Genomic DNA, 23,611 nt, shown 5'->3' with positions numbered 1-23,611 from the left:
ATACTCCTAGTGTTGCCTATTATTCCTATTAATATATATGTGCAAAATCCTGACTCTACATTGCCTGCAGCTAACTGCTAATGAGCTCCTGATAATGTAACTGGTTTAAAATGGAGCTGTGCTTGCTTAAAAACCGTGAAGTCTGGCTTAATAAGAAAGGGTTCAAGGTCAGTGTAGGTATTTAGTATTGGGGGAGGTAAGAAATTCCTTATGCTGTTTTAAATTTTGTTTTGGTAGCCAAAACATCTGGATACAAACGAGCATTTCATCTGGAGAGAAAATGAGCATTTCTACTTTCAGACATTCTGAGCCTAGGAGGCCAAATGTCTGTTTTTTGGCAACCTTGGGGAAACCCATTCCCCAGGCAGCCCGTGCTGGGGCCCCAGCAAGGTCTCGTGGCCAAAGGCCCAGGCTACAGAGTAAGAGTGGGGACTGACTGAGCTTGATTCCAAGGTCTGGAATTTAAACAAATCCTGTTTTCAATTATCTAAATATTTCCTAGCAAACAGATGTTAACATCACATAGCTGTTATATGAGAACAACCAGCTAAAATTCCCAGGCAGCCAGGAGAGAAGTGGAAAAGAACCGTCCCTCTTCTGGAGGTATTCTGCACCTTCTTTTTCCCCTTCTATAAACCCTTAGGCATATTCTTCAGCTGTGAGAGGAGGTGCTATTTCAGAGCTCCTAACAGTTTCTCTTTCACTGTTGCCATCTTGGTCATCACACTCCTCTTGTACACGGATCTGAAGTTGGGGGAAGTGGTCTTCTTACCGCCATGCCTGGAGAATGCCCTTCTTGGGTGGGAAGGCCATCCTCTTCCACCAAGATGCAGCACTGCATGGGATGCCTTTAAAGGATTAAGGAGAACTGTGAACCGTCCTCTGGACAATCCAGTCAGCCTCATCCCTAAGGGTAGATGGGATGATGGAGGCCCCAGCCAGGTCCCCTCGCCTCCAGGACGATATTTATAGGAACTCTAAGGAGTAGGCTTTAAATTTTAAAAAAGAAATCAATAAACCAAGATTTGCTAAATTTAAACTGCTCAGAGGAAATCATACATAGAATCTTGAGAGAGAATAAAAACAAATAAATGAAGAGATGAAGACTCTGAGGTTGGAGACTCTGTAGTTGATTTCTCTGTGTCTTAAGTGACAGGTTTTGTAGTCCTGAGTATTCTTGCCCCCAAAGCCCTTTGTCATCAAAGTGGAAGGGGCATATACAGGGCTGGAGAAAAAGAAGGGGAAGGAGGCTGTGGTGATGCATGTGTCTACGAATCCCCGCCATGAAATGAACCACGCTGTAAGCATGCGGGTATTTTGTGTACATCGCCTCTGAGAACAGACCTATTTCACCTTCAACTTACCACTAAATCTATGATTAAGTACTTGGTGTTTATGCCCACACCCTGAAAGAGGACTGGGGCTTCAGTGCCTTTATTTTCCATTAATCCAGCCAAGACTTAGTGAAGTAGATGGGGGGGTTGTCTGCTGTAGAATCTGCCACAAGTCCTATCACTGGATCCTGCTGGCCAGCAGAAGATATAGGGAGATTCTGCTAAGAAAACTTAGAGAGAATAAAAAAAGAAAGAACAAAGAGATGAAGAGGAAAGGAGAAAGGCGAGAAGGAATACCACATCCCCCAAAGAATAAAAGTAATACACGGTAGGCAAGGGGCTTCTGTGCCTGATGTCAGTGAAAGGCTTGAGAAATAGGAGTGAACGTGCACATTCAATAAAGAATTACCCCCCTTTCAAAGTAGTCCCCTTGAAAGCGAAGTTGTTGCATCCTTTTTTTTTTTTAATTGGAGTATAGTTGTTTTACAATGTGTTGCACCCTTTTCTTGGAAATATTCTGGCAGTCTTTATCATGAACCCCGAAAGTGTTCCTACAATTTGAACAGTCATCCTTTTATTAGGAAGCAAGTTTAATAATCTGAAATAAGAAATTGTTTTGTATGCAAAGATGTGCATCTCAAACAGTGTTTCTCAACACTTTTCATCCTCTAGAATTACCTGGTGAGTTTTAAAATAGGACTGGTGTCTGGGCCTCAACCCAAACCCTAGGGTGGAGCCAAAGTACAGCTAGTGATGTTTGCTGTTGTGGTTGTTTGTTTATAAGCTCCCTGGGTGACTTCACCACTGACGGAGATTTCTGCTTGACTGAAGCCCTCACACTGGTCAGGGCTAATTCAAATTCCATTCCCTTTGAAAGGTTGCCTTGACCCTCTGTCCAATCCCACACTCCATCCCAGATACTCTATTTTCCTGTTTCACTTTCTTCAAGGTTTATCATCTATTTCTTTCTCCCTGCCTTGCTTTCCCCTAAGATCTTATACCATTATTTTTATTTGGTCTCGAATTCTGAGGACCTGTACTTATGGTAGATGTATGGTAGATTGGGGGCAGGCGATGTGGTGATGGGTAGTTGGTTGCTGGTTATTTAAACTCTAGCCTGGAGAGGCCATAAGGAAAGTTCTGGTCACTTCTCCGGCCTCCCCGATTTCCTGCAGCAGCAGTCAGAGACTCCTACTCTCCAGGCCAATGGTGTTTCCATGACTCTTCCTAGGGTGGCCTCTTCAGCCCCTCCCGTCATCCATTTAGGGGATGCTGTGAGAATCCCCCAGGCTTTGTTGATTCACAACTCGCCTTCTCTGTGGGTTAGAGGCCACATCAGAATTCTGCTCGCCAGAATCTTCCACCAGCTACCAATTTTCAAAGGGTAAGCCAGGAAGCTGTGCCCTACTGTGTTCCTGGAGAATTTGAGGACTGTTTTTCCCATTTCAGTTTTTTCTATTTTCCGTGGCTTATTTTGTTAGCTTGGGGAAGAGGAACAATTATAAAGCCCATTTGACTCATCATTGTTATCAGGAAGTCAGCAAAAAGTTTTTGGTAATGTAATAAAATGCTGATATTATAGTGTTCAACCCCCAAACCAGGCTAGATAGATAGTGACTATTTTTAATATAAAAAGTATGGGCAGAAATACAACAAAATGATAACAGCAATGGAATTTTTATGAAGGAATTTTGAAAGAGGTTAGTTTAAAACTTTGCAGTACTTCTCAAGTTTTCCACAACATTCTTATTTTGCTTTTATAGTGATAAAAGATACTGTAGGGCTTCCCTGGTGGTGCAGCGGTTGAGAGTCCGCCTGCCGATGCAGGAGACACGGGTTCGTGCCCCAGTCCAGGAAGATCCCACATGCTGTGGAGCGGCTGGGCCCGTGAGCCATGGCCGCTGAGCCTGCGCATCCGGGGCCTGTGCTCCGCAACGGGAGAGGCCACAACAGTGAGAGGCCCGCATACCACACACACACACACACACACACACACACACACACAAAAGATACTGTAAAAAAAAAAAAAAAGCACAAAGCAGTCCTCTTTGGAGGCTAAACCCTTTATCTCATAATTCTGTCGTTGCTCAGATAGATAACCCTCCTCTTTCAGAATTGTCTAGATTCTGTGGTCTCTTCTTACGACTGTTGTAACTGAGGGTCCTCTTCACCCAAAGCCTTGGGCCAGGTTTCATGAATCAGTGAGTGATCTGGCTGGGAAATCCCATTTAACCCCACTGATGGTTAGGGAGCGTGGCTAAGTGGTTGGCTTTGAGGTGCCCTCCCAGGGAAGAGCCCCAAGCTGCTTTGCAAACTGACAACAGCTAAAGTTTCTCAAGCGCATACCCTGTTCCAGGCAACATCCCGAGGACTTTACGTGCTCGAGTGTACTTAATACACAAGACAACCCCACGCATTTGGAATTATTTCAATCCCAATTTTGTAGATGAGAAAACCGAGGGTAAGTTACTTGTTCAAGATCCTGGAGCAAGTGGCAGAGCTTGAATCTAAACTCCTGAGCCCACACTCTCAACCACTGTTCTGTACTAACCCTTGTAGCAAGATGGTGGCATCATTGGAAAGATCCAATGTTCCAAAGAGATACATTAAAGAGGGCGGGCATGACAGACCTGCTATTATTGTTTTAAGCTGATTGGTTAACTGCAGAGTGATGGAGTATGAGTGAGTAGGGGATGGAGTGGTGGAGTGTTATCCATATTGGGTACCGATCTGTCCCCAAGCACATGGACCGCCGACTAGTGCCAGTACCCAGCAAGGCCAATCCCTACAGCTGAAGGCACTTCCGGACTAATTCAGTATCTTCATAAAGACCCTCATCTGCTATTCCGCCTTGAGAGGGGAAGTTGGTTAAACAGGGCAGCATGCGGGTCATGGTGTCACTTGGTCCCCCAGGACTTGTTATCTCACGAGCATCCACCTGCACACACACCCTTTCCCCTGAGCACTTAGCACTTGGCATATTTTAGAAACAAGCATAGGGCTCCAGTGCTTCACCTAAGGACTGCTGTGTGTGGAATGGTTCTTATTTCTTTCACTTCCCTCCCTTCTCTGTCTCTGTCCTCTTCCCTCTCCCCTTATCCTCTCTGACACTCCTCCTTTCCCCCTCTTTCTTCACTCACCTGCCTTTAAACTATGCTTCCTAATCTTTTACGAGGTCACAGATGCCTTTGAAAGTCTATGAAAGCCACTGAACTTCTCTCCCACTAAATGCACGGATACACACACACACACACACACACACACACACGAATTCACATACATATGTGCGTGTGGAGCTTTTCCATGGAACAGTCATGTGCCTCTCTGTGCCTTCAGAAACCCCTGATCTTTGGGTGGAATCCTCCCCTCATCCTTTCCAGTCCCCCACTGACGAGAGCACGCACTTGGCTTCTAACATCCTCTTCATGGACCAGAGAGTGTGTGTGGTCGCCCCGCCCCCTTCTCTCAGGCCCTTCCCATGGCAAAGTGATTGAAGGCATGGACCCCGAGGATGGGTCATCCGGGTAAAAATTCTGGTTCTTTCCTTCAGTTATGTGCCCTTGAGCAAGTTTCTTCACCAACAAATTGAGAATAACTCTACCTTCCCTATAGGGATTTAGTATAATTCCTTGCATCAGTAAATATAAAAGCCCTTAGAACAATGGCTGGCAGGGAGTAAACATCAGTATTTGCCATTTTGATCATTTGAGGGCTCAGTGAAAGAGGGAGCACAATGTGCCTTTGTTTTGAGAGCTCATGGTAGCTTCTTCCCCTCCATCCTTGTTTCAGGAGGTAGTAAAACCAAGTAAGAACAGCCCGAATAATTTAAATATCTAGGAAATACTGAAGGCCTCTGGGGATGACTAAGATACGATCATTAGGGAGCTTAACATTTAGCCCCAGAAATAAAATAACCAAAACTACTTTAATGCAAGGTAGAACCTGACAAATGTTTCAAGAGAGGAATAAATCCAGGGCTGAGAAAGAGATCCTGTCCAGCTTTAGCGGGGTGGAGGGTGGGGTTTGGGAGGGTGGCCATGAAGAATGTGCAGGACAGGCTGGGGTGAAGAGAAGGGAATTTTGCAGCGGGAGCAGCATGGAGAGCTTCTGAGGCTGTCAGCGTCGGAGGGGTCAGGGAAGCAGGAGAGCCTGCAGAAGACTGTCCTGGGAAGCGTCAGAAGAAATGTTCAAGAAAACTTTAACCGCACGTGTCTTAGAGATAGTTTGGTTGCAAGAGCAGAAACCCGCTCAAGCGAACTTACATAAGTAGCGATTTATTTTAAGATATTGTAGTTTCTCACAAAGCTCATGGAGATGAAGTAGAGCCGAGTCCTTCAAGAGACTTGAACGCCAGGAGAAGTACCCGCCTGGGTATCCTTCACACTCTTTCCTCATCCATCCATTGCCCCATCTCTCTGCCCTGCTGTGTCTTCATTGCTTTGGAGTCTGTCTCCCACATGTCTCTTCTATTCTCTCTGCTTCCTCTCTAGCATTCGGGATCTCAAAATGGCAGCCCTAAACCCACATTCAAGTGATTTCTGAGGTCTACATACCCACAGACTGACTCCATCTTCTCAGCAGGGTTGCTGTGGACGGTTGGGCAGGTTGTGCCCTGCACAGTTTCTCTGCCAAGGGGGTGAGTGACAGCTGAAACCCAGTGAAATTCCCTCACTGATGTATATTGGCCAAAGCAAAGCCCACGAACAAATTTCAAACGGGATGGGGATGTCTATTTCTATCATGGGTCCAGATGGACTTCGTGGGTCCAGACATATTTGGAAGGAGCTCTAAAGTGGATCACATGGTAAAAATGTTTAAACTGTAGAAAATAAGATTCAATGAAAAGAATTTTCCACATCAGCACATTCCTTTTAACTGCTGAACATCTCATTCCTATTACGATATGGTGCATAATATTCCATTCTGTGGCTGTATCATGCTTTGTTTGTGCTTCCTTCTTAAGGGGCATTTGTGTTGTTTTCAGGCTTTCTTTATACTACAGATAATGAGGCAACACATTTCCTTGTATATATATAGAGAGATTTTTTTTTGAGAACATATATCTCTAGGATATGAAGAGAACACACACAGAATATAAGATCATCCCCCACTGTTACAAAAAGATAAAAGGTGGGGGCTTCCCTGGTGGCACAGTGGTTGAGAATCCGCCTGGCGACGCGGGGGATGCGGGTTCGTGCCCCGGTCCGGGAAGATCCCACATGCCGCGGAGCGGCTGGGCCCGTGGGCCATGGTCGCTGAGCCTGCGCGTCCGGAGCCTGTGCTCCACAACGGGAGAGGCCACAACAGTGAGAGGCCCGCGTACCGCAAAAAAAAAAAAAGATAAAAAGATAAAAGGTGACCTGGCATCACATTAATGACTTTTTGTGAACCTATCAGAGAACTGAAGTCACAGGACAAACAGCCATCTTGAAGAGAGACAGGTGCCTGTAGGGAGACACAGGACCTGAGAATTTGCTTATCTGGGCACAGAAGACACTGAATACCATATAAAGTGGTAGAAGCATTTTTTTTAGTTAAATTATTTTATTTTATTTATTCTTGGCTGCGTTGCGTCCTCGTTGCTGTGCGCGGGTTTTTCTCTAGTTGCGGCAAGCGGAGGCCACTCCTGGCCGCAGTGCACAGGCCCCCCACTGTGGTGGCTTCCCCTATTGCGGAGCAACTTGGGGGCCTCAGCAGTCATGGCTCGTGGGCTTCAGAGCGCAGGCTCAGCAGCTGTGGCTCATGGGCTGTGGCTCTGGACCTCCCAGACCAGGTCCAGAATCCGTGTCCCCTGCATTGGCAGGCGGATTCCCAACTACTGCGCCACCAGGGAAGCCCCTGGGAGAAGCATTAAACTAGAAGTTTTAGTGATTTGCTGGAGGCCAGATATGGACTAATATGAGAGTATGGGGCTGTAGTCATGGGGGGCAGAGATTCCCAGCCTTTTCTCCAGGAAACCTACCAGGCTCTCACAGGAAGGATGCGGAAAATTTAGAGACATTGGCTGCACAAAGCGAATGGCAGGCACAGTTGAAACTCCACAGAGGCCTTTCTTCCTCACAGAACAAAGGGTTTAAACTGCAAGGGAGTGTATATTGCCAGAGGCCACTCTACCCAGCTCCAGCCTCCAGGTCTCATTTAGGGGAAAAAAACTCAAACTTAATCTGCAGGAATGTTCTCTTCAATGATTGAAGATGCTGGAGGCTATTTGCTGCTGCAAGGGAAAGGAATAGGGGTAGAGGGATAAAATAGGGGAGGAGGGACAGAAGCCATTGCTAAGGCTACATCCCAAGATACAGTATGCTCTGCATACTCCAAAGACTGAGACTTCAGTAGAAAATTAGAGAAGGCTCCCTGTCCTCCACACCCTACCACCATGCTAACAAGCATCTGGTAATAATGATAGTAAGTAAATAATCGTCAGCATACAGATGGGGGAGCTCCAGAGGCAAAAAGACAAAGACAAAGGCTTGAAAACAGCTGCAGAGGGAGAGAAAACAAACAAACAAACAAACAAAAACCTTAGTTACAGAGGAACAAGGATATGGCTGTTTTCTCTTCAGAAACCATGCAAGCAAGAAGACAAGGGAGGAACACCTTTAAAGTACTGAAAGAAAAAAAACCCGTCAACCTAGAATTCTATATCCAGTGAAAATATGCTAGAAAAGTGAAGGAGAAATGGAGACTTTCTCAAACAAACACAGGGATTTCACTGCCAGCAGGCCACTATACAAAATAGGGCAAAAGAAGTTCTTCAGCCAGAAGGAATATTATTAAGGTGAGAAATGTAGATCTACCCAAGGAAATGAAAAGTATTGGAAATGGGATAAAGGTAAACTATAATATTTTTCTTATTTGTAGTTGCTTGAAAAAAATAACTGTGTAAAGCAATAACAGCAATGATATATTGGTGTTTATGTCATATGTAAATGGGAACATACGTCCACAGTGACACAAAGGAGGAAGGAATGGGGAGTATTCTGTTATAAGGTTCTTTCACTACACGTGAAGTGATACTAGAGTATTAAGATAAAATATTGTATAGTGATAAAATATGGACTCAAATTATCTAAAAATGTATATTGTAAGCCCTAAGGAAACCACTAGAAAAGTTAGAGAGAAGTACAAATAATAAGTGAATAGAGAAGATAAAACGGAATCATAAAAGTGTTTAATTAAAACCAGAGAAGGCAAAAAAAAGGAGGAAGTAAGAAACAAAGAATATAAAAAAAAGAAAACAGCCAGCAAAAATGATAGATTTTAATCCAAATATATCAGTAATCACTTTAAATCCAAACAGTATAAACACACCAGTTAAAAGACTTTATCAGATTGGACTTTAAAAAAATCAAGCTTCAACTATATGCTGTCTAAAATAAATAGACTTGGGCTTCCCTGGTGGTGCAGTGGTTGGGAGTCCGCCTGCCAATGCAGGGGACACAGGTTCGTACCCCGGTCCAGGAAGATCCCACATGCCGCGGAGCGGCTGGGCCCGTGAGCCATGGCCGCTGAGCCTGCGCGTCCGGAGCCTGTGCTCCGCAACGGGAGAGGCCACAACAGTGAGAGGCCCGCGTACCGCAAAAAAAAACAAAACAAAACAAATAAAATAAACACACTTGAAATATAAAAACATGAATAGGTTAAAAAAAAGGGATGGAGAAAAATATACCAGGAAAATATTAATTAAAAGAAAACATGAGTAGTTATATTAATTTTGGATAAAGTGGGCTTTAAAGAAGATTATCAGGGATAGAGAGGGATACTACATAATAATAAAGAGATCAGTTCTCTAAAAAGATATAACATTCCTAAACCTGTATGAACCTAACAATATAGATTCAAAATACATAAAGCAAAAACTGATAGATCTGAAAGGAGAAGCAAATCTACAATTATAGCTGGAGACCTTAACACTCCTCTCTCATTGATTGCTAGGAACAGATGACATGAAGAACATTATCAATCAACTTGGCCTAACTGACATTTGTAGAACACTTTATTCAAAACACACATTCATCTCAAGTGCACGTGGACCATTCATCAAGAGAGACCATATTCTGGGCATGAACTATACCTTCACAAATTTAAAAGAATAGAAATCATACAGTATGTATTCTTGTATCACATCAAAATTAAACTAGAAATCAATAACAGAAAGATACTGGGAAAAGCCCAAATAATTTGGGAATTAAACAGTACACTTCTAAATAGCCCATGGGTCAAAAAGGAAGTCTCAAGGGAAATTAAACAATACTTTGAAGTAAATGAAAATGAAAATAAAACTTATGCAGCAAAATGTGTAGGATCTGTAAAAAAAAATGGACTGTAAAAGAAAGTGTACATCTTGTTTTATCATTCGCATTTTCCAACTCACAATATATTATTTTTCTACGTGCATATTTTCAGTTGAGTTCTGGGTTGAAAACATGATTGTGAGGGCTGAGGAGTGAGAGGAAGGTGAAGGGTTGGAGGCGTTTGGACTAAACCTCTACCAAGCTCAGTGGTAACAGGAAGGAGAAACATGGGGCAGCAGCCTGAGGATCGGCCGGGTTGAGGAATCATATTTTAAGGATGGATGAAACCATCCTCTTGTAGACCAAGAAACAATTGGGAAAGCGAGAGGGGACTCGCGGGAGGAGGTAGGATGGAGGCAGAGGGGGAAGGGTGCTTTTCCAGGAGATGAGAGAAACGGAGGGGAGTGTGGGTGAGGACACAGGATGCAGAGGGGGTGGGATTCAGAGAAGTTTACTCTGTGTGATCCCAGTCTCCCTGAAGCAGATGAGGTCATCAGCTGAGCGCAGTTCAGACTGATGTGTGTTTGGGGCCTCCAGGAAGTGGAAAACATTTGGACCAGAGGCTCTGGGAAATGCAGCAGGGAGTCAGCAAGAGCAGCCACGAGAAGCCAAGTAGGTGAAGAGTCAGAGCATCCACACGGCTCTCTCCAGGACCACTCGGGACTCCAAGAGTGGGAAAGATGGCAAGGAGGCTTGGGCATGGCCAGCGTGCAGACAGCAGGGAGACATGGGTACAGCAGAGCCCTCTGGCCAGGAGGAAGCACACCTGGGTGTCCAGAGCCAGAGGACAAAAGCAGGGGGAAGTTGGCTTTCATGAGCACCGAGCTCTGCCATCTGCTCAGATAACCTGCCTGGCTACCAGCCTCATCATCCCCTACTCTTCACACCTGGGGCCTCCTGGGTCTCCAGGGGCAGACCCTCCTCATCCCCAGATGCCAGGGAGCAGGGGAAATCAAGCAGTGATCCCCCTGCATCCTTCAACTCCTCAGCAAGGCACATGGCTTCCCCACTGACCCTGCCCAAGAATGTTCAGACGGCTTCCCGTCACCCCGTGCCCCACCTGCATGACTGTTCACATCGACCATGTCTTGAGCATCCTGGTGTCAGGCCCTTTGCTGGGCACAAGGGGTGCAGAAATGGATCAGCTCAAGCTGCTGCCTGAGGAAGTTCAGAGCAGAGACAATAGGAGTAACCTCTACCTCATCCAAGCAAATGATGCCCACACAGCAGGTTCCAACATGACAGAGGTCTGCAAAGGGCAGCCCTAGAGGTGAGCCCCATAGCACAGTAGGAGGGAATAGGATGAACCCCAGGAGCAAAGGCTCAGAGTCCAGACGAGCCTGCAACGTGGTGTCACCAAGATCAGAGCAACCAGAGCCCTTGGCACTGCGGGCCCCGACCCCCGACAGCGCGGGCTTGCGTGTGCTTTGCGGTGGGCTGGGCCCTTGTCCTGCCATTGCTAAGGTGTAACCCAGTGAGGTTTCCACGTGGTCTTGGACGCTGGCTGGGCTCTCAGGGCTGCTCAGCTACACAGGTCCTAAGCCTTCAGAGTGGGCATTTTGCTCTATGTCCCCTCGCTTGGATTCCTGCCTGTGGAAACGTCTCTCCTCCTTTTCCCAATGCTGTCATTCCTGCCAAGGCCTACTGAACGTAGTGGGGACACTGGCGCCCCTTGATCTGTGATTAATGGAGAGCATTTCCCAGCCGAGTCGCTCCCTCTCCCTGGGTGTCAGTTTCTTCACCCTCGCAGACGGGGGTGCCCAGAAGACATCTAAGACCTCCTCCAGCGCCCCAGTCCAGGTGCCTGCTCCCCCAGTTTGCCCTGCCTCGCCTTTCTCCACTTCCTTCTGCTGAAGCTGTGCTGTACCCTCATCCTCGCCAGCAGGACACATTGTGTACTGTGGTCCATCCTATGCTAATAATGTAATTATGTGCTTATAGGATCAGGTCAGCGGAATACCAGCCAGGACAGGAAATAAATCAAAGCTGGGCGTTGCAGGGAGAAGGTCCAAAATGTCTCTTCAGCAAAAGCCCCCACTGGGCTCCCAGCCCAGGGCATGAGGCCTCCTAGCTGGACCAGGGAAGGAATGTGATGCAGCTGCCCGGCTGTTAATTCAAGGGCAAGTGCGGACAGGCCCAGCCCTCCCAGACCAGCTGCCCCTGGGCCTGGTCACCAACTAGTGGGGAAAAATGGGGTCCGCCACTAAGGGGCACTTTACAAGTTTCTGGGGCTTCCTCCTGTCCAAAGGAAGCCTGGATCTTAGGCTGGTGTGGTTCTCATACCCAGGTTAAAGAGCAGAGAAGCACCAAGGAGTTCATGACCTTGCTAGCTAGGCGTGCTAAGTAGCTCCTTAGTGCTTGACTAAGAGACTAGAACTGGTCTTCTGACCCCAGAGAGAAGTGATTTTCACTCCACTCACTGCCTCCTCCAGTAACTGCCCATCACTCTGGTTCCTCTGGAGCTGAGGGATCAGGGCGGTGGGTGGAGGCATGGATGCTGTCGCTGGGGTGAGCACAGGTCACTCCCTTAGATGGTGCTTTTGATATGGCGAGTAATTTAATTCCCACGACAACACTTTTCAGTAGATATCATTCTTCCGATCTCTTACTCGTGAGCAAACTGAAGCCTGTGTAAGTAATATGGTTGAATAAGAAATAGTTGGCCCCTACATGGGGCCCTGATCTTGCGTTCCACCTGCTGGAGCCCACTTCCCATCCATCCTGGTATCTCTCGAATTGCAGTGGCCTGAACAGGTCCATCTCCACACTGCCAGCAGGGGAAGGCTTTGGTAGAAGTGGGTGGGTTATTGCAGGAGGATGGTATTCACTTCTGCCCTTTGTTTTCTGCCTCTGGCTTTCACAGATGCACGGGGAACTCCTCTCCCCCAGCTGTGGGAAACATTTGCTTATGGAAAAAAATACCTTTCCCAAAGTGAGGGGCTGGCTTTGAAGGGAAGTGTTCATTGGGGGATGGCTTAGGACTGCGAAAGCTGGCTCTGAGAAAAATGGAGAAAGAATTCTAAGTATTAAGGAGAAACAAGGATGTGGTTTGGGGAGGACCTCCAACCTCACTCTCATGGGGGCAGCTGGTAGCTTGGCCACTAAGAGCCACTTTTCTCAGGCCCCAGTGACTCTGAGGGTTCTACTCTGGGGGCAGCTCTGGAGGGGTGTCAAGTCATCGATTTTTAACCACTAACTCTTGGGTTGAAAGGGGAAGAAACAGGATGAAAAGAAGGGAGAAAGAAGATGGGGGAAGGCAAGAGGGAGGAAGCAGACCCACTTGAAACAGACCAGGGCTGCGGAGAGCTGAGTGACAGTCATACCCCATTGACCAGGGCCCATCACTTTCCCGTCTCTACTGGCAGGATGGGCTTTCCAAGGGGGAGACCATGAGCAAAGGATTTGTTCATGGAAATCCCAAGGAAGAGTTAATGAGGCTGCCCAGAGGGCCCCTCTCATCTCTTTCTGGAAGCTCTCACTGCCAGGGGCCCTTTCCCCTCCAAGAACCTCCCAGGACCTGGATTCCATTAAATACCAGGAGGTAAAATACTTTTTAACCACCTGCAAGGTTTGAACTGTTAAAGGCCCACGTCAGTGGTTCTCAAAATGCAGCCTCTGGATTAGCACCATTGGCAGCACCCGGGAGCGTGTTGGAGCACTGCAGAGGCAGCTAAATTCCGTAACAGTGGATTGGAAAGCATCTCTCCTTCAGCAGTTATCCTCTGTGTGCTGATGCCCAGCTAAAGTGCCCTTGTCCTGGAGAAGCAAGGACAGACCAACAGTCACCAAGCACATGCCAAGTGCCAGGTACGGTGGCAAACACCTCACAAGACACCTCTGTTTTGCAGGGGCAGAAACTGAAGATCAGAGAACTTCCATGACTTACTTGCCCAAGACTGCACCACTACAAGGTAACGGGGCTGGCATATTTGAACCCAGGTCTGACTGCTTCTCTTCTGACTCAGAGTTTCTCTGGAGAAGCCGTCTTCCTTGGGCGATCTGCCCCGCTGGGAAACTGAGTCCAGGAGGCCGGTCAGCAGAGGCAGTGTTCTAAAGCCCTTAAGTTCCTTTGAGTAGAGCAGCAGTTTTCACGTCTTTTGATCTAGGAGTGTCTTTGCATTCTGAAAAATCATCGTGAGCCTCAAAAAGCTTTTGCTTCTCTGTGGGTGTGGTATCCAGTGATATTTGCCATGTTAGAGGGTAGAGCTGAGAACTTTTTAAAATACTAATTAATTCATTTTAAACAACAATAAACCCATTACACATTAACGTAAAATAATGTGCTTGGGGAAAAAGAAAGCAACCCAGATTGTGTTTCAAATAGTGAGAAAAAGGCATTGTTTTACATTTTTGCAAAGCTCTGTAATATCTGGCTTCACAGAAGACAGCTGGATTCTCATAGCTGCGTTTAATCTGTTGCGATACCCCATGTCATGTAGTTTCTGGAAAACTCCACTGTAGGCTTGTGAGAGAATGAGAGTGCAAACATGTTCGTATTATTTTCAAGTACTTTTGATCTTGCAAACGCCTTGAAATGTCCTCGGGGACCCCAGAGGTCCCTGGACCTCACTTTGAGAAGGGCTGGGTGCTTGTAGGTGCTCAGTTTTAGAATCCATCTTCCATAAGTAAATACTGGATCATCACATCATCACATTTAATTCTTACAACAACCCCATTTTGCAGCTTTGGAAACTGAGGCATGAAGGGGCTACAAGACTCACCTCAGATTTCATGTCAGCTCAAGAGGTGGAGCTGGAGTTTGATTCCATGTCTGGTCCTAAAGCCTTTTTTTAAATTGAAGTAGAGTTGATTGACAGTTTTGTGTTAGTTTCAGGTGTGCAGCAAAATGATTCAGTTATATATATAGTGTTTCCCAGATTCTTTTCCATTATAAGTTGTTACAAGATAGTGAATACTGTTCCCTGTACTATATAGTAAATCCTTGTGACTTCCCTATTTTATATATAATAGTGTGTATCTGTTAATTCCATACTCCTAATTTATCCCTCCCCCTCTCCTTTTCCCTTTAGGTAACCACAAGTTTGTTTTCTATGTCGGTGAGTCTGTTTCTGTTTTGTAAATAAATTCATGTGTATTATAAGTGATATCTAAAGCCCTGCTTTGAATGACTGTGATAGACACCCCTCCTTCAGAGCCCAAAGAGCAAAGTCAACTCCTGGGGTGCCACGTGCCATGGGGACCTTGGGACTGTTTTAAGACTTTCACACCACAGTGGCCTCATCATTCGGGGTCCTCCAGCAAGCAGACACGGAGACAGGAACTACGCAGACTATGCAAAAAGCCCACGAGGGGAGACAGGAGGGAAGCAGGCACAGGCTGGGGAAGGCATGAGACAGTAATGCAAGTCTGACCCCATGAAGGAGAGAGAAAAGGAAGGAAGGTCTGGGGCTGTGTACGGTGCTCTGACGAGGCCCAGCCAGGGCGCCAAGTTTCCCAGGAGCGGGCCTGCCTGAGTGTCCCCGGAGCGCTCAGATGGCTGGGAGGCACAGCCTCGGTGTAAAGGTAGCGATCATCTATCTCGGGGTGCACCAGCTGGGGCCCAGAAGGAGCTCTGGAGGTGCATTTCCATGGCTGCCACACAGCAATGCCTTCACTGGTTAGAACCAAAGGCCTCCAGGGTTTGACTCATGAGGATGGCAAAACAATCACGCCGACACACATGGGCAGACACAGTGATCCACCCAGGAAATGCCGTTGGGCTCCTTGGCTTTCAAGCTTCAGTTGGACTCTCTCCACGGGCTCCACAGAAACATGCCCTCTGAAGCTGCTCACAAGAGGAGTGCAATCCTTCTGGGGAGGACGCTGGGAGCTGTTACACTGCCAGCTGGCAGGCGAGAAGGAGAGAGATGGATGCAGGGCCAGCCACAGACATGGAGAGAAAACACAAGTCATCAGAGAAAAGGAGGGAGCACCCCACCCAGAAGACTGGGCCGCGAGGAGGTAGGAAGAAGGCCCAGGGATATGGATAAGCTGAGCCAGGGCTCCAGGAGGAAGAGTCAGTGGCCTGCGACTGGTTGGACCATAACAGGGCTGAGATGCCAGGACAAAGCAGGAGTGAACGGCAAAGCTGGGCTCAGCAGAGAGACACACCAGGATGCCCAAGACTGGCCACTGAATGCTGTGCAAGCACATACACTAGAGAGAAAGTGCACATACACTAGAGAGAAACTCCAATATTCTGTGCTTCCTCAACATCTGGGAAAAGGAAGGGCCTCCAATGGTCTAATTGCAAGTTCCCCTCCACACTCTGCTCCTGTGGATAAGATATGCCAGCCAAACCACGCTCCTTATCAAACTGACCAGGCACAGTTCCTGCTTTTCCTGAGTAGTGGGTCTCCGTTCCCTCCAGCTCATGGAATTATTCAAATAAGCCAATCACATCTTCCTGTGGGAACCAGGGTTCACCCCACCCTCTTGAAACTACAAAGCCTGCCTTGCACAGCCCCTCCTTGTTCATTCAGCTGCCCAGTGCAGCCCCCTGCGGTCTTGTATGGTGTGCAATGTCCTCTTCCACCCAGGCTATGAGTACATGTAATTGAGAAACAGCTGTTGATCTCATCTGCCCAGTGTTGTGTGTTTGGCCATCTCCCTAGCCCTAGGGCAGGAATCCCTCCCTCACCAATGGGATGAATAAGAGGTGATTGAAACAAGAACAGACTTCATCCATGCCCTCAAGGAGTCCAGCTGGGAAGACAAGATGTGAAAGATAACAAAATGTTAAGTGAGCTACACAGACCAGACAAGAAATCTGTCATTCAACAAATAGGAAGTGAGCCCCCACTTTGTGCCAAGCACTGCTCTAGGCCCTGGAAACACAAGTCGGAAGAAAACAGACAAACTCCCTGCCTCCATAGAGCTTATATTCTGGGAGCTCTAAGTGGTAGGAGACAGACAATACGGGTTAGGAAGAAATAGAAGCAGAGCACAGGAGGCGGAAGGACCAGGGTAGAGGTGGGGTTGCTATCTGGTTTACATAGGATGCTCATGGAAGATCTCTCTAGTGAGGAGATATGCAAACAGGAACTTAAAGAACGTGAGGCAGCAAACCACATGAGAAACTGAGGGAAAAGCATTCCTAGCAGAGGGAACAGCCAGGGCAAACGCTGTGAGTTGGAGGAGAGGATGAGGGCTTGCTGTGCACTAGGAATTTCCAGAAGAGGAAGACTTGAGTAAACTTGGAGAATGGGCAAGTTTTGACCAAAGGAACTTGTGAGATCCTATGTGGACCTCTTCCATCAGCCTCTTATGGTGTGCCCAGGAGCTCAAGAGATGTGTAAAGGGGGCCTGGCAATACCTACACTTAGACTGCAGACTAGAGTCTGAGAAGTCTCTGCAGATCCCCATTCCTACCCCTACTTTACAGGACTTGGACCTTAACAACTTATACCAGCTCTAGACCGGATTCCAGATTTCTCCAGCAATAGGACAGATTAGGGCTCATGTTAGGGGCACAGATGTTTGCCTCTATGTCCCCACCCACTTCTGTTGATAACCAACAGCCTCCTTCCCACCGGCAGCGTGGGGTTGCCCCCCTTCCACGAAGGAGCTCACCACATCCCTCCTCTCTCCAAGAGCAAGGCAGTGTGCTTAACACCATGAGAAACTCTCTGAGCCTCCTCCAAACTGCGGGGTTCTTCAGAGCCATCCTCTTCCACAGTCATCTATTCATTTAACAATTATTGAGGTCTTACTCTGGGCAACTCTGCTGGGTGCTGGGCAGACAGAAATGAAAAGATGGACTTGGAGCTCATGTGTGATTTATCCAGCCCACCAAGATCCCTTGCAATCCCAAGGCTTACAGCTCTTCAGGGTTCCCAGAGGTCACTGTGCTCATTTAAATGCCCAGCTCCTGACTTCCCTGGTTGTCCAGTGGTTAAGACTCCTTAACCAATGCAGCTTCCAATGCAGGCGGTATGGGTTCAATCCCTGTTTAGAGAAGTTCCGCATGCCACATGGTGCGCTCAAAACAAACAAACAAAAATAGTAATAAATACCCAGGTCCATCACTGGGAGCCATGACTATGACCCCCTGGCTAAGCCAATGCAATAGCTACTCCTCCACCCCGAAGCAGACATCCTGCTGTGGACACATGGCCTCCACACACACGTGCATGCACATGTGCGTGTGCACACACACACAGAGCCCTTTCCCTGCATAGGATTTCTGCCTTCCAAGCTAGCTCCATCACCTCCTTTGTACTTTTACTGTGATCAAATTTATTTAATATATTACATATGTGTATGTTGGTATAATACATATATTATACATGTATAAAACATGCATAAGATGTATCTGTACACACTGAGGCATTTGTGGGTCAAGTGATGTAACGCCTGGAATTGGCTTTAAAGTGCCTAATGCCCCCCCAAATTGGGAGGCATGAATACGTGACACAAAAAAGCAGACAATCGTTGAAGCTGGGGTTTATCATACTATTGTCTCTACTTTGGAGAATGTTTGAAAATTTCCAAAATTAAAAGTTAAACAGAAGTAAATAAAGCAAATTGGCAAAGAATTATGAAGCAAATGCCCAGGTAACTACCATGTAGGTCAAGAAATAGAAAATTGCCGGCCCCCCAAATCCTCTGTCCCCTCACCACACAGAACCATTATTCTAGCTTCTGTGATAATCATTTCCTAAGTTGCTTTATAGTTTCACTACCTAAACAATATAATCTAGTGTTGCCTGTAACTGAGCCCTGTAAATGGAATCACATAGTATGTGTTCTTTTGTGACAAGAGGAAGAAAGTTGTGAAGATATGGGGAAAGAGCATGGCTGAATTGGGAAGGGTTTGTATGAATTGGGAAACTGAAGCCCAGAAAGGGGGAATTCTCACCCCTGGTCCCACAAGATGAAGAGGCTGGACACCAGGTCTCCTGACATCAGGGCAGAGCGATTCTGCTTATCTAACAGTTTTGTTCAAGGTCATATATTCAGCAGTAGGACTGGGAAGAGGGCCATCATAACAGCTTGAATGAACTTCATGAGGACTTCTGGCCACCAGGTGGAACTGCACACGAAGCAGGTTGCTCAAGGTGGATTTAGCTCAAGGAGGTACAGTTTGTAAAGGACCAAAGTACTTTCATACAGAAGTGACAGAGAACACAACTCCTAGGGAGTAACTTTAAGGACAGTATCATAGGAAGGGGAGCCAGTGCTTTACTTCACAGAAATTTATGCAGTATGTGACCTACGAGGTAGGTAGGCTGAATAATGGCCCCCAACAGGTCCGTGTGCTAATACCTAGAATCTGTGGATTTTACCTTACATAGAAAAGCCTTTTCAGATGTCATTAAATTAAGGATCTTGAGATGGGGAGATTACCCTGGATTACACGGTCGTCCCTAAATGCAAGCACAAGTGTCCTTACAAGAGGGAGGAAGATGGAGATGACAGATAGAACAGGAGAAGGGAATGTGATCACAGAGGTAAAGATTGGAGTGATGCAGCCACAAGCCAAGGAACACCAGACCCCACCAACATAATAAGAAGGAAGGAACGAATTCTTCCTTAGAGACTTCAGGGAGAGCGCAGCCCTGCCAACATCTTGATTTTGGCTCAGTGAAACTGATTTCAGACTTCTGGCCTCCAGAACTGGTGAGAGAAATCTGTATCGTTCTAAGCTACCAAATTTGTGGTAATGTGTTACAGCGGCTGTAGGAAAATAATATAGATGTATGTATTGACTATCTAACTATTCTAGGTACTTGTGATAAAAGAATCAATTAGACTAATAGCCCCTGATGTCAAGTTTTCTAAATAGTCTGATGGAAGGAGAGATGTGTGAAGGAAGGCTTCCTTGGAGGAGATGATGCTTGAGCCCAATCTAAAAACAATGAGCATTCTTTTTATTTCTTTTTCATCTCTGATTGCTGTGGCTAAAACTTCCAAAACTATGTTGAATAATAGTGGTGAGAGTGGGCAACCTTGTCTTGTTCCTGATCTTAGTGGAAATGGTTTCAGTTTTTCACCATTAAGAACAATGTTGGCTGTGGGTTTGTCATATATGGCCTTTATTATGATGAGGAAAGCTCCCTCCATGCCTACTTTCTGGAGAGGTTTTACCATAAATAGGTGTTGAATTTTGCTGAAAGCTTTTTCTGCATTTATTGAGATGATCATATGGTTTTTTATCCTTCAGTTTGTTAATATGGTGCATCACACTGATTGATTTATGTATATTAAAGAATCCTTGCATTCCTGGAATAAACCCCACTTGATCATGGTGTATGATCCTTTTAATGTGCTGCTGGATTCTCTTTGCTAGTATTTTGTTGAGGATTTTTGCATCTATATTCATCAGTGATACTGGCCTATAGTTTTCTTTTTTTGTAACATCTTTCTCTGGTTTTGGTATCAGGGTGATGATGGCCACATAGAATGAGCTTGGGAGTGTTCCTCCCTCTGCTATATTTTGGAAGAGTTTGAGAAGGATAGGTGTTAGCTCTTCTCTAAATGTTTGATAGAATTCACCTGTGAAGCCATCTGGTCCTGGGATTTTGTTTGTTGGAAGATTTTTAATCACAGTTTCAATTTCCGTGCTTGTGACTGGTCTGTTCATATTTTTTATTTCTTCCTGATTCAGTCTCAGAAGGTTGTGCTTTTCTAAGAATTTGTCCATTTCTTCCAGGTTGCCCATTTTATTGGCATGTAGTTGCCTGTAGTAATCTCTCATGATCCTTTGTATTTCTGCAGTGTCAGTTGTTACTTCTCCTTTTGCATTTCTAATTCTGTTGATTTGAGTCTTTTCCCTTTTTTTTTTTGATGAGTCTGGCTAATGGTTAATCAATTTTGTTTATCTTCTCAAAGAACCAGCTTTTAGTTTTATTTATCTTTGCTACTGTTTCCTTCATTTCTTTATCATTTATTTCTTATCTGATGTTTATGATTTCTTTCCTTCTGCTAACTTTGGGGTTTTTTTGTTCTTCTTTCTCTAATTGCTATAGGTGTAAGGTTAGGTTGTTATTTGAAATTTTTCTTGTTTCTTGAGGTAGGATTGTATTGCTATAGACTTCCCTCTTAGAACTGCTTTTGCTGCATCCCATAGGTTTTGGGCTGTTGTGTTTTCATTGTCATTTTTTTCTAGGTATTTTTTGATTTCCTCAGTGATCTCTTGGTCATTTAGTAGCATATTGTTTAGCCTCCATGTGTTTGTATTTTTTACAGTTTTTTTTCCTGTAATTGATATCTAGTCTCACAGTGTTGTTGTTGGGAAAGATACTTGATACAATTTCAATTTTCTTAAATTTACCAAGGCTTGATTTGTGACCCAAGATATGATCTATCCTGGAGAATGTTCCATGAGCACTTGAGAAAAATGTGTATTCTGTTGTTTTTGGATGGAATGTCCTATAAATATCAATTAAGTCCATCTTGTTTAATGTATCATTTAAAGCTTGTGTTTCCTTATTTATTTTCATTTTGATTGATCTGTCCATTGGTGAAAGTGGGGTGTTAAAGTCCCCTACTATTACTGTGTTACTGTTGATTTCCCCTTTTATAGCTGTTAGTCTTTGCCTTATGTATTGAGGTGCTCCTATGTTGGGTGCATAAATATTTACAATTGTTATATATTCTTCTTGAATTGATCCCTTGATCATTATGTAGTGTCCTTCTTTGTCTCTTGTAATACTCTTTATTTTAAAGTCTATTTTGTCTGATAAGAGAATTGCTACTCCAGGTTTCTTTTGATTTCCATTTGTATGGAATATCTTTTTCCATCCCCTCACTTCCAGTCTGCATGTGTCCCTAGGTGTGAAGTGGGTCTCTTGCAGACAGCATATATATGGGTCTTGTTTTTGTACCCATTCAGCCAGTCTATGTCTTTTGGTTGGAGCATTTAATCCATTTACATTTAAGGTAATTATAGATATGTATGTTCCTATTACCATTTACTTAACTGTTTTGGGTTTGTTATTGTAGGTCTTTTCCTTCTCTTGTGTTACCTACCTAGAGAAGTTCCTTTAGCACTTGTTGTAAAGCTGGTTTGCTGGTGCTGAATTCTGTTAACTTTTGCTCATCTGTAAAGGTTTCAATTTCTCCATCCAATCTGAATGAGATCCTTTCTGGGTAATCTTTTTTTTTTTTTTTTTTAACATCTTTATTGGAGTATAATTGCTTTACAATGGTATGTTAGTTTCTGCTTTAAAAAAAATTTGGAACGCTTCACAATTTGCATGTCATCGTTGCGCAGGGATCATGCTAATCTTCTCTGTATCGTTCCAATTTTAGTATATGTGCTGCCAAAGCAAGCACGCTGGGTAATCTTGATTGTAGGTTTTTCCCTTTCATCACTTTATGTCCTGCCACTCCCTTCTGTCTTGCAGAGTTTCTGCTGAAAGATCAGCTGTTAACCTTATGGGGATTCCCTTGTACGTTATTTGTTCCTTTTCCATTGCTGCTTTTAATATTTTTTCTTTGTATTTAATTTTTGATAGTGTGATTAATACGTGTCTTGGCATGTTTCTCCTTGGATTTATCCTGTATGGGACTCTCTGCGCTTCCTGGACTTGATTCCAAATCAGAAAAGCAGAAGTAAAATTGTCACTGTTTGCAGATGACATGATACTATACATAGAGAATCCTAAAGATGCTACCAGAAAACTACTAGAGCTAATCAATGAATTTGGTAAAGCAGCAGGATACAAAATTAAGGCACAGAAATCTCTTGCATTCCTATACACTAATGATGAAAAATGTGAAAGATAAATTAAGGAAACCTCCCCATTTACCACTGCAACAAAAAGAATAAAATACCTAGGAATAAACCTACCTAAGGAGACAAAAGGCCTGTATGCAGAAAAGTATAAGACACTGATGAAAGAAATTAAAGATGATACCAACAGATGGAGAGATATACCATGTTCTTGGAATAGAAGAATCAACACTGTGAAAATGACTATACGACCCAAAGCAATCTACAAATTCAATGCAATTCCTATCAAACTATCAATGGCATTTTTCACAGAACTAGAACAAAAATTTTCACAATTTGTATGGAAACACAAAAGACCCTGAATAGGCAAAGCAATATTGAGAAAGAAAAATGGAGCTGGAGGAATCAGGCTCCCTGAATTCAGACTATACCACAAAGCTACAGTAATCAAGACAGTATGGTACTGGCACAAAAACAGAAATATAGATCAATGGAACAGGGTAGAAAGCCCAGAGATAAACCCACGCACATATGGTCACCTTATCTTTGATAAAGGAGCAAGAATATACAATAGAGAAAGGACAGCCTCTTCAATAAGGAGTGCTGGGAAAACTGGACAGCTAGTAAAAGAATGGAATTAGAACACTCCCTAACACCATACACAAAAATAAACTCAAAATGGATTAAAGACCTAAATGGAAGGCCAGACACCATAAAACTCTTAGAGGAAAACATAGGCAGAACACTCTATGACATAAATCACAGCAAGGTCCTTTTTGACCCACCTCCTAGAGAAATGGAAATAAAAACAAAAATAAACAAATGGGACCTAATGAAACTTCAAAGCTTTTGCACAGCAAAGGAAACCATAAACAAGACCAAAAGACAACCTTCAGAATGGGAGAAAATATTTGCAAATGAAGCAACGGACAAAGGATTAATCTCCAAAATATACAAGCAGCTCATGCAGCTCAATATCAAAAAAACAAACAACCCAATCCAAAAATGAGCAGAAGACCTAAATAGACATTTCTCCAAAGAAGATATACAGACTGCCAACAAACACATGAAAGGATGCTCAATATCACTAATCATTAGAGAAATGCAAATCAAAACTACAATGAGGTATCACCTCACAGTGGTCAGAATGGCCATCATCAAAAATTCTACAAACAGTAATTGCTGGAGAGGGTGTGGAGAAAAGGGGAACCCTTTTGCACTATTGGTCGGAATGTAAATTAATACAGCCACTATGGCGAACAGTATGGAGGTTCCTTAAAAAAATAAAAATAGAACTACCATAT

The 23,611-nt window shown here is 44.7% G+C and overlaps 1 non-coding gene across 1 annotated transcript; it reads right to left on the bottom strand.

Moving 5' to 3' along the window:
* Nucleotides 1-21,801: 21,801 nt before the first annotated feature.
* Nucleotides 21,802-21,907, bottom strand: LOC114895109. The gene has a single exon (XR_003793418.1). It is a non-coding gene; the product is annotated as a U6 spliceosomal RNA (small nuclear RNA).
* Between the last annotated feature and the right edge of the window lie 1,704 nt (nucleotides 21,908-23,611).

Source organism: Monodon monoceros, unplaced genomic scaffold (genome assembly GCF_005190385.1).
Source record: "Monodon monoceros isolate NGI ecotype Baffin Bay Population unplaced genomic scaffold, NGI_Narwhal_1 Super_Scaffold_13, whole genome shotgun sequence".
Classification (NCBI taxonomy): Eukaryota; Metazoa; Chordata; class Mammalia; order Artiodactyla; family Monodontidae; genus Monodon; species Monodon monoceros.
This window is presented reverse-complemented; position numbering and strand designations above follow the sequence as displayed.